General features: G+C 43.9%; 1 pseudogene; it reads left to right on the top strand.

Moving 5' to 3' along the window:
* The window catches only part of LOC133282711 (epithelial splicing regulatory protein 2-like), a 58,193-nt pseudogene extending 48,004 nt beyond the window's left edge, over positions 1-10,189 (top strand).
* Positions 10,190-13,444: the final 3,255 nt, after the last annotated feature.

Genomic DNA, 13,444 nt, shown 5'->3' with positions numbered 1-13,444 from the left:
GATGGCCTGAAGTGCCATGGGCCCACCAGGCTCAAAATAATTCACTGTCCCCTTCAGCAGTTTCTGCAGCTTGTTGCTGGGGACTCCATACAGCTGCCTTCCATCTCCGACGCTTCCAAAGCACTGGAGGGGCCCAGTGGACTAGATACTTGCCCATACTGTCACACACACCCTGCCACTCATGACTGTCCAGCCTTGGGGAAAACCTCTTGGTCCCCCTATATTGTCGTCTAACCCCAGACAAGACCCAAACCTGACTCTGCTTAACTTTTGAGATCAGACAAAATGGTTGTGGGTAGAACACAGTCTGTGTGTGTGCCAACATGCTGATCCCCATCACAATCAGCAGGCAGGTCCCAAGGATACCCAAAGGCCATTCGAAACCTTCAGAACTCTCAAACGATGCTGCTGTACTTGTCACTGGGGCTGGTGTAGCTGCTGTGCTTGCCGGCTCTCCCACCGCCAGCTTCTCTTTTCCTGAGTCCAGCTCTTCCTCCTCTGCCTTGCTGGGAAACGCTGCGTGGTCTCCTGCATCCTCCTGGGGCTCGGCAGGCGGCTTCCGGGAAACGCTCTCGGCCGTCGCGGGGCTGGGCTCCTCCGCGGGGCTCGGCTCTTCCGCGGGGCTCGGCTCCTCCACCGCCTTCTCCCGCTGCTCGGCAGCCGCTTCCTTCTGCTCCTCGACCGCCCCGGCCTCCTCCACCGGCAGCCGTCCCCTCGCGGCCTCCGGCCCCGCTCCCGCCGCCGCTTGGTCCCCGGGGCCGCTCTCCCGGGCCGCTTCAGCAGCCGCCGGCTCCCGGGACCGCTCCCCCTCAGTTCCCCGCAGCCTCACGAAGATGGAGAGTAGGGTGAGGGCCAGGACGGTGAAGAGCAGCCGGACGGCCAGGTACAAGTCCACGGCCACGTCCGTCCCGCCCTGCTGCTGGAGCCCGCCCGTGTTACAAGCCATTGCCATAAAGCACAGTGAGACAAGAACCTTAGCCCAGGCCCCATACTTGATTAACACTAACACAGCAAATACCGGCTCTAAGTAAGTTACAACGGTCTGAAGCTGTGAGGTCAAGAAGAACAACTCTGATACCCAATAAATCAGCATTGTGACGAATGACTATTAATCCAGTCAAATCTGTCGTTATCTCAACCCTTCGTGCCCCACGTTGGGCGCCAGAAAGAACTGTCGTGGTTTAAACCCAGTCAGGTAATTCGTTCGCTCACTTCCCCCCCTTTCTTGCCCTCCCCCTGCTCTCGGAGGGATGGAGAGGAGAATCAAAAGAATGCAACTCCCACGGGTTGAGATAAGAACAGTTTAGTAACTAAGGTATAACACAGATCACTACTGCTACCACCAATGATAATAATGATAAAGGAAATAACAAGGGAAGAGAATACAACACCTCACCACCCGCTGACCGATAACTCGCCCCCCAAGCCCGACCAAGCTCCGACCGATACCTCCTCCAACCCTGCAGTCTCCCAGCCCTTCCGGCTAACTCCCAGTTACATCCTGGGCATGACGTGCTGTGGTATGGAATAGCTCTTTGGTCAGTTTGGGTCAGGTGTCCTGTCTCTGCTTCCTCCCAGCTTCCCCTCCTCCCTGGCAGAGCATGAGGCTCACAAAGTCCTTGGCCAAACCAAAACATCTCTATCAGCTCTGTTCCCGAGCCGAAAGTCAAAACACTGCACTGCACCAGCTACCAAGGAGGAGAAACATGACTGCTACTGCTGAACCCAGGACAACAAGAAACACCATTCTTTGCTCTTCAATGTGATCTCTGTTCCATTCAGCTGTGGGGTTTTTCCCCATATATATGCATTATCTTCTTGTAGTCTTGCAGCCTGCTGTAGAGCTAATCATTGACCCCAGAATCTTACTTTGTAACTATTTGCAAATGTTCTGTTTTGCTTCTATCTCCTAAGTTAGATTCTAACTGTCAATCTTATCCCATACCTAGTTTCCATCTTTCTTGATCCTACCTCCCATCTCTGATCACTGGAAGAAGTCAGTATAGCACCAGAGCATATGCTGAGAACCATATCTTAATGCCTTTTGCTCTGTGGCTGACTTTTCTGATGGTCTTAAGTGGTATTTTGTATTATCTTCCTTACTAGACTAAGCTAGACTACTTGATGGCTACTTCAAAGGTAAAAGAGAAATTGCTTTATTGTTTGAATTTATTTCTGTGTTCTTCATTCATTGTAGGAGATAGGTCCCCCCTCTTTATCATCTAGACTACTATATTTTAATGCTGCTGCTGACCTACTGACAGTAAGTGGAAACCCCTGGGTGACAAAGAATGATAGAATCTTTCAGGTTGAAATGGAAGTCCAACCTCCCCCCAAGAGCTGTGAGCTCACAGGAAGGAGGGGAGAAGGCAGCAGCTCTGAGGAAAGAGGCTGTGTTTTTCAGAGAAGCAAGGAAGGTGGGAATGAGATGGTAGTGGGATAAGAGGAAGGTAGTGGAGGTACTAACAATGAGGTCTGCTTTTAATTTTATTATACTTAAAATTAAGGGGACCATTGCAGTATTTGGTAACTTTTTACTAGTTACTTGAATTAAGTGTAGGTATTTGAAAATGCAATGTGAAGTTTCATGTTATCTCAGTATTGTCATACTTGGGTCTCACTAACATTTATACAGGAAACAAGCTACTAGAATTTAGCTTAGTGAACTTACAGCTGATTATACTGGGGCATTAAATCAGTAGGTGTTATTTGTGAAATCAATCTTAAGTAGAAGCAGAATTTGGCCTTTGCATTGGAGGTGAAGCTAGCAAAACTATTTCCATTTTGAGCAATGAGTTCATGGGTTTAATCTTGGCTGTACACTTTGTCCTGCATGTTGTGTTTTGTTTTCTTATGGGTTTCTGAAATGCAGACAGAATCAGAAGTATTCATGATCATGTACTTCCTCAGGCAAGTTATGGCAGTTTCAGTTTCACTCACGGGGAAAAAGAATTCCCCCACCTTATTTCCTAGCTTGGTTTGCAGTGCTACTTTTTGAAATCTGTACATTTTAAGAATTTACTCTTCCACAACTTCTGTTTTATTTACTTTAAGGTTTTACCTTTCTTGTGATTAGAAGTTGCTGCTGTAGATTTGTTTCAAGGGCAGGTCTGGGAACTGGTAAATATAATATTTGTACAGTCTGGTTGCCCTGGCAGAGACTGTCTAGAAAGTATTTCTTATATTTGTCTTTTACTTAATGGCATGGGTCTAGATGTGAAGGTGGCTATAATTCAGTAGTAAAATTCAGGAAGGTTCTTTTATGTTCTCTGAGCTCTTGGTTATCCTTCTCTGTGGAAGGTGTATACTGTGATGGTTGGTATTTTTTCTTTTCAACTTCACTTTGGATGGATACAATGTGTTCGGTATGCCCAAATATAATACTTTTTTTTTTTTTTTAATCGCAGGAGACTTCTTGTCTACATAGCATGTCTACACTGTGCATTTGGTGATCCTCTAAAACATTAGTGCGAAATAGCCATTTTGGGGGAGTTGGGAAGCTCTTCTTGCCACTGAAAGGATATTCTATAACTTGGGTTATGCTAAACATTTTGTCTTCTGGATTATGGGAGCCACTCCAGTAGTCTTTGTAGCATATACAGTAATGTTCAGTCCCTTTCCAGGATATGTAATTTGGAAAGATTGAGATTAAAAAAAAAAGCCAATGTTTTGTATTCCCCAAGATCTATGTTCTGGCTATAGATTTCATATTTGTACCAGGCCCTGCAGTATGCATGATTACTGTTCAGATTCAGGATCTCAAATATTTTAGATCTGATCTACTGTGCAGTCACTATATCTTAATATTCTGCTACAAATCTGTCATAATGCAGTTACAGTATATAGTTTATTTCTTTTTCCTATGTGGAAATATACTATATTAGTATAAATGCTGTTTTATCTTAAAGTGCATTCATGCTGGGATTTTCTTTAACTATGCTGGTGTAGTCTATGTAATGCAAGTATTATATGCAGCTAGAGTGTTTATTGCTCTACCTTAGGAATGCTGCAGTTTATTTCCGTGATTGCATGAAAGATATGAATGAGATCCGTACACTCCTAATGCCCCACTTCAGTTCACATGCTGCTCATCTGTCCCAGTGAGAGTCATTACTGGAAGCATGATTCTGCAAACTGAAGGGAAAAAGGAGCACTTTGTTGTCTGAACTATTTTCCTCCTTTGATAAGGAACAGTTCAGATACACAGTTTAGAATATTCCCTGTATAAATTTACTTTAAATCTATTTCTACAACTAGTAATTCAATTGCTGTGGGGGTTTTTATCTTGCATAAAAATAATGTCTGTCAAATTCACTTTCTCCTGCCAGTTATTATAGCTGATGCTCTTAATTATGGTTGCAAATGGTCTGTGTGGCATGTTGTACCAGAACTGTTCCTTCTCTTGCTGATTATTGTATATCACACTTGTACTGTAGTATGCACCTGATGACTACAATGGCCTTATTCAGCTGAGCAATCAAGCAAGGACTGTGTTACAAGCACCGTAAGAATGGGTCTGTTTGTAACTCTAACTTCTGAAGAAGGTGTGTCTGGCAGAAGCTGGGTCTCCAGCGTTGAATGGGAAGGGAAAAAAGAGCTTGGGGATACAGTTATTTTGGCTTATGGTTTATTCCCCTTCTTAGCTTGTATTGGAATCTTTGCTTTAATCTTTCTGCTGTCGTCCTGTTAAAAAAAAAAAAATAATCAACTAACCTGAGTAAATAGGCCAATTGTGATCTGTAGCCGATGGGATAGCAGTGGTGGAGGTGGTGTGATTGCCTGGTTCTGTGCAGATGGTGTGTTTAAACTTCCAGAAAGATTTATTAGCACTTGATTCTCATGTGAAGATTTCAGTCCAACATTTTATTTTTAGCATAGCAGAGGATGATTTCTTTTTCTTGATATGGCTACAAAGCACACACAAATGTGTGTGCAAAAAAACCCCAAACCTCTGGCTTTCTCTTTCCTGTATCATATAGCTGTCTAGAGATTAATTTCTTTGTTTCTCTCTGATGCAATGTGAATTGTTACTTTTTTTTTTCCTTTTTTTAGGACATGTTTCTTTGGTATAGTGGCTTTCTAATGCAGCTAACTAAATATGCTAATGGTAAACTTCCCTGCATTACTTTTTTTTTTTTTTTCCCCCTCCCTCAAACCCACACAAAACACTTAGTACAAATGGCAGTCACATACTGGGCCTTGATAGAATTATCTTCACATAATCACCATCACCTCTGTTTTCAAATGAGTTGTTTTCTCATGATACTGTTAGATCTGCTAGGGAGAACATACAGAAGCTGCATGGTCTGGTGGAGTACAGAAGAACAACCATTATTACTCTGAGATTTTTCTATATTTATGTGACCTTACACAATCTGTTTGGCTCTCTTGTTTTACCCAGAGTAACTGGAAAACCAGATCAGCAATAGGGTTCTAAACTGTATGAGATGGAAAACAATCTTTGACTAGAAAATAATTCATGGAGTAGCTCATCCTGAATTCTAAGCAGTCCTCAGCAGTATCACACAGGGTTTTATTTTACTTTTTTAATTATGCTGCTTGCAGAACATGTAGGCTTCTCTACTAACTTTCTATGCAACTCTTATAATGTGAATTTCCAAATCCTGACATTGGTATTACACCAGTGCTGCTATTTAAACTACTTGTTAAAGCTCTCCTCTCTGCTCATAGGTCTGACTGTGTTCTATGTATGTTTTCATCTGACTTTGAACTGCAATATTAAACTTGCATTCAGGACTGATGGTAAATTACTTGATCCCATATGGATTAATAGCAAAAAGATGTTTAAGAGCAGGCCATATTTTAGCTCATATTTGTGGCTCAACCCAAACTGTGTACAACTTTCTCATTTGCACAGTGTTATTCTGAAATAAACCAAGGTGTCGTGGTTTAAACCCAGTCAGGTAAATTGTTCACTCACTCCCTCCCCTTCTTTCCCTCTCCCTACTCTCGGAGGGATGGAGAGGAGAATCGAAAAGAATGCAACTCCCACGGGTTGAGATAAGAACAGTTTAGTAGCTAAGGTATAACACAAATCACTACTGCTACCACCAGTAATAATAATGATAAAGGAAATAACAAGGGAAGAGAATACAACACCTCACCACCAGCCAACCGATAACTCACCCCCCCAAGCCCGACCAAGCACCGACCCATACCTCCTCCAACCCTGCAGTCTCCCAGCCCTTCCGGCTAACTCCCAGTTACATCCCGGGCATGACATGCTGTGGTATGGAATACCTCTTTGGCTAGCTTGGGTCAGGTGTCCTGTCTCTGCTTCCTCCTGGCTTCCACCTCCTCCCTGGCAGAGCATAAGGCTCACAAAGTCCTTGGCCAAACCAAAACATTGCTATCAGCTCTGTTCCCAGGCCGAAAGTCAAAACACTGCACTGCACCAGGTACCAAGGAGGAGAAACATGACTGCTACTGCTGAACCCAGGACATTATCCACCCCTTATTCCATACCATTCACGTCATGCTCAGATCCCACATTTTCAATATACCATCACTCTTATCTAAGTGCATGGACCAGTAGCTATAAAGCTTCTGAGTCCATCTGGTCCATGATGTCAGGCTCCATCTCTTGTAACAGTCTTCCAGAGCAGGAGAGACTGTGTGCAGTGTTCACACTTGTGAATAACCTGGGCAATAGTGTCCATTGCTAAGTCCACCCCTCGATCATGAGTCCATCTCTGTGTTGCATCTCTGTGTTGCATCTCTGCTCTGATGGCCTGAAGTGCCATGGGCCCAAAATAATTCCCTGTCCCCTTCGGCAGTTTCTGCAGCTTGTTGCTGGGGTCTCCATACAGCTGCCTTCCATCTCTGATGCTTCCAAAGCACTGGAGGGGCCCAGTGGACTAGATACTTGCCCATACTGTCCCACACACCCTGCCACTCATGACTGTCCAGCCTTGGGGAAAATCTCTTGGTCCCCCTGCATCGTCGTCTAACCTCAGACAAGACCCAAACCTGACTCTGCTTAACTTTTGAGATCAGACAAAATGGTTGTGGGTAAAACACACTCTGCATGTGTGCCAACATGCTGATCCCCATCACAATCAGCAGGCAGGTCCCAAGGATACCTAAAGGCCATTCAAAACCTTCAGAACTCTCAAACGATGCTGCTGTACTTGTCACTGGGGCTGGTGTAGCCGCTGTGCTTGCCGGCTCTCCCACCACCAGCTTCTCTTTTCCTGAGTCCAGCTCTTCCTCCTCTTCCTTGCTGGGAAATGCTGCGTGGTCTCCTGCATTCTCCTGGGGCTCGGCGGGCGGCTTCCGGGGAATGCTCTTGGCCGTCTCGGGGCTGGGCTCGGCCGCGGGGCTGGGCTCGGCCGCGGGGCTCGGCTCCTCCGCCACCTTCTCCGTCTGCTCGGCAGCCGCTGCCTCCTTCCTTTCCTCGACCGCCCCGACCTCCTCCACCGGCAGCCGTCCCCTCGCGGCCTCCGGCCCCGCTCCCGCCGCCGCTTGGTCCCCGGGGCCGCTCTCCCGGGCCGCTTCGGCTGCCGCCGGCTCCCGGGGCCGCTCCCCCTCGGCTCCCCGCAGCCTCACGAAGATGGAGAGTAGGGCGAGGGCCAGGACGGTGAAGAGCAGCCGGACGGCCAGGTACAAGTCCACGGCCACGTCCGTCCCGCCCTGCTGCTGGAGCCCGCCCATATTACAAGCCATTGCCATAAAGCACAGTGAGACAAGAACCTTAGCCCAGGCCCCACACTTGATAAACACTAACACAGCAAATACCGGCTCTAAGTAATGTACTGCATTCTGAAGCTGTGAGATCAACAAGAACAACTCTGAGAGCCAATGAATCAGCATTGTGACCAGTGACTATTAATCCAGTCAGATCTGTCGTTATCTCAACCCCTCGTGTCCCTGTTCGGGCGCCAGAAAGAACTGTCGTGGTTTAAACCCAGTCAGGTAACTTGTTCACTCACTCCCCCCCTTCTTTCCCTCCCCCTACTCTCGGAGGGATGGAGAGGAGAATCGAAAAGAATACAACTCCCACGGGTTGAGATAAGAACAGTTTAGTAGCTAAGGTATAACACAAATCACTACTTCTACCACCAATAATAATAATGATAAAGGAAATAACAAGGGAAGAGAATACAACACCTCACCACCAGCCAACCGATAACTCACCCCCCCAAGCCCGACCAAGCACCGACCCATACCTCCTCCAACCCTGCAGTCTCCCAGCCCTTCCGGCTAACTCCCAGTTACATCCTGGGCGTGACATGCTGTGGTATGGAATACCTCTTTGGCTAGCTTGGGTCAGGTGTCCTGTCTCTGCTTCCTCCTGGCTTCCCCTCCTCCCTAGCAGAGCATAAGGCTCACAAAGTCCTTGGCCAAACCAAAACATCGCTATCAGCTCTGTTCCCAGGCCGAAAGTCAAAACACTGCACTGCACCAGGTACCAAGGAGGAGAAACATGACTGCTACCGCTGAACGCAGGACACAAGGTTCACAAGGTTCACTGAACTGGGCTTCAGGCATGGTGTTTTTTATTTGTCTTTGAATTTCTTTCTGCATGCTACTTTTTGACTAACTTTGGTTCTGTGAGAAGAAATGATAGGAAGTCTGTACTGTCTTATACCTGCTTTTAGTTTCTAAAGTATACTGTTGCTTATATCTGAAGAATACTTTTACTGCCCGCTAAGTATTTGAGTGAGTGAAGTTCTGGCATGTACTTGATTTATTTTCATGTGTTTGAATGTAAAGCTGATCAGAAACTGGTAACAACTGAGAAGTCTGATATTTCTTTGCAGCATACCAGGCATGCACATATTCTACAAAAAGTTAAACCCTTAGATTTTTTTTTTTTTATAACCTTTTATAAACCCATGAGGACATATGTCACACAAACTTAGCTTGATTTGGGTTATTACTCATAAAACTGGTTGGTTTTTCAGTATATGTTTTGGTGCTGATTTCTCCAACAAATGAATCTTGTATGCTGAGCTTCTGATCCTTCAACCTTTGGTTTTGAAACTTCACTGAGATCCCTTTCTATCCAACAAATAAGGCTTCTAAACTTAGCTTGGAAGGACTTGCAGCATCTTGTGAGAAATAGCTGAGGTACCATAGGGCAGACAGATGGCTGCTTTAAACTCAGCATTTTGGAACTGTCTTTTAAGAAGTCATGAGGGCAAATGCACTCCAAAGTAAATTAACTCCAAATACTAAATAATCTCATTTAGTTTTATTGAACAATCTCTTGTACTCTATACCTGTAAAGTTCAGAGCTCTTGTACAGCTGCTTTTTTTTTTTTTTTTTGAGTATTCACATGCCTTATAGCCTTTGTCACTTGGCCAGTAGTCTACACGATACAAGAATTTTTCTTTATCCATTTACCCTTTATTAACATCTAAGTCTTTCTTTTCTTCTCAACCTTTAATCTGAATTACTTCTCTAACAAAATCTTTGTATGGAATTATGTCTACGTTATTGTGCTCAGCACACTAGCAGAATAAGAGCTGCTGCTGTTTGCCAAACTAAAAGCAGAATTCTTTTTGTCTTCCGTTCCTACCCACTCTCACATCTGCAGTCTTTTTTTGCCATAGACACAGCAGTGGAGTGAACCAGATGCACAGCATTAACAACTGCATTTCCAGGTGTGGTCTCTGGTCTTAAGTAAGTTGTTGTGTTGTTTTTTTTTTTTTGGTTGCTTGGTTGTTTGTTTTTTTTTGTTTTTGTTTTTTTTTGGGGGGAAGGGGTGGGGGGTGGGTGGGTTGGGGTTTTTTGTTTTTCTTTTTTTCTTCTTGTACCACTGCAGTTCCACACAGATTCCATCCTCGTGCTTTACAACTTTAGCGGCCAGCCCAGTGGAGAGAGACTTGTGACTTCTCCAAGCTTGGATCTAGCTATGAAAGCAGTGGCTGAGAAAAAATAGACAGCTTCTGGGATGCCACTATGTAGAACTGTTCCTGGTCTAACTAAATACTCTTTAGGGGATGGGGAAAGAATATCGCACTAAGCACTGTGCCTTTTGCAAATAAGAAGTCTTCCCTTGCTACCCAGGCAGCAGTAAACATACCTTTTTGGCATAATATGTTGGAATGTAGAGTGGCACATGTTCTGTGTTTAATTTGAAAAATGGCGTAATCCTGTGCTAAAGATAAAGTGACTCAAAAAATTATGTAGTTAATTTACTTTCTTGTGTGCTTGTATTTTTTTTTTTTTTTAAATCAAACTCACTCCTGGAATCTAATTAATTTTGAAGATAATCTAATAGCACTTCAGCTATTGCAGCTGTGGGAGAAACCTGTTCAGTACCATTTGAAGTGGAAAGTGAAGCTTTGAGTCAGATTCTTTTATGTGTAGTTTTTTAAGAGTTTACACTTGACAAAATGTCTGTTTTTTGTAGAGTTGAAATGTCTTCAGAAATGTCTTTTGGAATGTGTAGCTTTCCCAGTTCAAAGCGTAGATAATGATATTTTTTGTTTGTTTTTTGTGTGGCTTTTTTGTGATGTTTTGGGTTTTATTTTTTTATTTTTTTTCTTGACTGGAAAATACCAGGATGCTGGACCCCAAATGCAATTGTGCTTTCTCATGTTTTATTAGACATTGTTTCGCAAAAGCCATATTTGTCTTACCAATGTAATGCTGCCAGTCCGTAAGGCAAAAAAACTTCCCAAAAGCAGGAAAGTCCTCCCTGCTCTCTCATAACTCCCTGCCCCCCGCCCCAAACTGTTCATCTCTACAGGACAAAAATGGCACATAAACCTGAGTACTATATTTTTTTATTTAAGCATAATAGTTCTCAAACTGTATTAAAGATTTTGCTGTAGTTTGTGTATGCAAGTTGTTTACATCTTTACTTGTATCTTGTTTCAATATATACGCTAGAGGATTTAGATTTCAATGTATGCTTTTTTCTTTCTCCCTCCCTGTGTGTATATATATAAGATAGAAGTACTTTTATGTCATGTAGCATGTGTTTAAAAGATATCTGCTGTAGAAGCACTAAATAACTTTGGTTTTATTGTGCTTTACTTCAAAACCATTCCACGTGCAATACCAGCAGAGCAAAATGTAATGAACCCTGATATGTTCATGGACATCTGAATTTATCTTTTTTGTTACTGTACAATTTGAGTTGTACTTAATGGAATGATGTATACTTCTTTATATTACAATGAATAAGAGATGCTTACGATATGTACTGGCTTTTCAAAGTAACTTATGCTTTGTTTTAATGTATTTTTATGGGGCATCATTCTCTGATAAATAATCTCTTATTACTTTTTCTTTCTTCTAGATTTAGGTAAGCATATGTACATTGTTAGTGGTGTGATTTTTTATTTATTTTTTTTATACACGTGCTGGTAAGCCAGAAACATGCATGATACATATTTCTCTTGCAGTAGGACACTTAAGCAGTGTAATGTAACAGTTTACATGCTTAGTTCTCTCATTCTGGTGCCAGAGGAAATGAAGTATTGAACTTGAAATTGAAGCCAGAAAACCTTTCTGTAATAAGAATGGAAGGGGGTGTGAGGATCATATTAAGGTAAGGTTTATTTCTCTGTAGTCAGAAGCATCCTGTGCCAGATACCATTTCATCATTAAAACCTCATGACTGAGGTTTTATCACAATCAGGTGGGACTGGAGGGAAAACTTTTTAGATTGAGACTGTTTGCATTAATCTGTTTCCAAGATTTGTCCTGGTGAAGTCTACCAAAAATCTTACTTTAATGTAATTTGAATACTTTGTTCTCCTTTACAAATGGAACACTTGAAAGGTGGCTTATGTCACTGGAGAAGGCTGGGAGTTTGAGGTAAGGACTAAATTTTATTTGATTTTTCTTCTCTTTGATGTATGCATTTATTCCTTGCAACTGACTTTTTAAACTATGCTGTGTTGCGGAAACCCTATCAGAGGTATTGCTGTCTTTACATGTGTGTGGTTTGATGGAATAAGAAAAATAAATACAGGAAATGTTAGGCTTTAATGGTTTCACCAAAGAAGTGGAGTTTGGGAAAGAACTGTGATTTGACTGTTACCACCAGCCAAGAAACGAGTCCGACCCGGAAGCCCGTGTCCTTCCGGATAACTCCCAGTTACCCCCCGCCCCGGGCATGACGTGCTGTGGTATGGAATACCTCCTTGGCTAGCCTGGGTCAGGCGCCCCGTCTCTGCTTCCTCACGGCTTCCCCTCCTCCCTGGCAGAGCATGAGCCTCACAAACTCCTTGGTCAGGGTAAACATCACTTAGCAACAACCGAAAACATCGGTATCACCAGCACTGTTCCCAGGCGGGAAGTCAAAACACAGCACTGAACCAGCTACCACGAAGGAGAAACATGAGTGCTACTGCTGAACCCAGGACATTATCCACCCCTTACTCCATACCATTCACGTCATGCTCAGATCCCACATTTTCAATACACCATCGCTCTGCCACATATATACATCCATATACACACAAACCAAGAGAAAGAGATCATTTTCTTAGTGCATGGACCAATCCCTATAATGCTGCCGAGTCCATTCGGTCCATGATGTCAGGTTCCATCTCTTGTAAAAATCTTTCAGGGCAGGAAAGGCTGTGTGCTGTATTGGATCGTTGCCTGCTGATGCTGGTTGTTCCTTTACTGCGGAACTCATCAAAGTTCATTCTCTGTTGGGATGATGGTTGGAGGGAAGTCAGGGCTAGTCGCTGGTGACCTGGAGACATCTAGTTGATGGGCTATAAAAGTATTACACAGCAGGCAGCAGCATACAATTGAGTTCACTGGCTGTTTTCCCCTAAAATCAAATCCCCTTGAGGTATACGTTGGACTTCCCCATCTTCCCGCATTACCCACCAAGTATATCCAGGTCCCTGATCAAAAGCAATCCCACAAGTGGGTTTGCCTTTACCTGAAGCAGGAATAACCCAGACTGTCTTCCCCAGCAAATTCTTCATATGCACCACGGGAATTTTGTCCCCCTCTACAATATGTAAAAGTTCTGACTGGGCTGGGCCGGCCCTGTTAGCAGATCCTCTGGTGTTGACCAACCAGGTGGCCTTTGGTAAGTGTGTATCCCAATGCTTGAAAGTTCCCCCTCAGTGTAGTTTTTAACAGCCCATTGTACCGTTCGATTTTCCCAGAGGCTGGTGCGTGGTAGGGGATGCGATATACCCACTCAATGCCATGTACTTTCGTCCAAGTGTCTATAAGGTTATTCCGGAAATGAGTCCCATTGTCTGACTCAATTCTCTCTGGGGTGCCGTGTCGCCACAAAATCTGTTTCTCAAGGCCCAGGACAGTGTTCTGCGCAGTGGAATGAGGCACAGCGTATGTTTCAAGCCACCTGGTAGTTGCTTCCACCATGGTATGCACATGGCACTTGCCTTGGCGGGATGTCGGCAGTGTGATATAGTCAATCTGCCAGGCCTCCCCATATTTATACTTCAACCATCGTCCTCCATACCAAAGAGG

This window comes from Pezoporus flaviventris, unplaced genomic scaffold (genome assembly GCF_033815535.1).
Source record: "Pezoporus flaviventris isolate CSIRO_AGI_PZ_B2104156 unplaced genomic scaffold, CSIRO_AGI_Pfla_v1 ptg000136l, whole genome shotgun sequence".
Lineage (NCBI taxonomy): Eukaryota > Metazoa > Chordata > Aves > Psittaciformes > Psittacidae > Pezoporus > Pezoporus flaviventris.
This window is presented reverse-complemented; position numbering and strand designations above follow the sequence as displayed.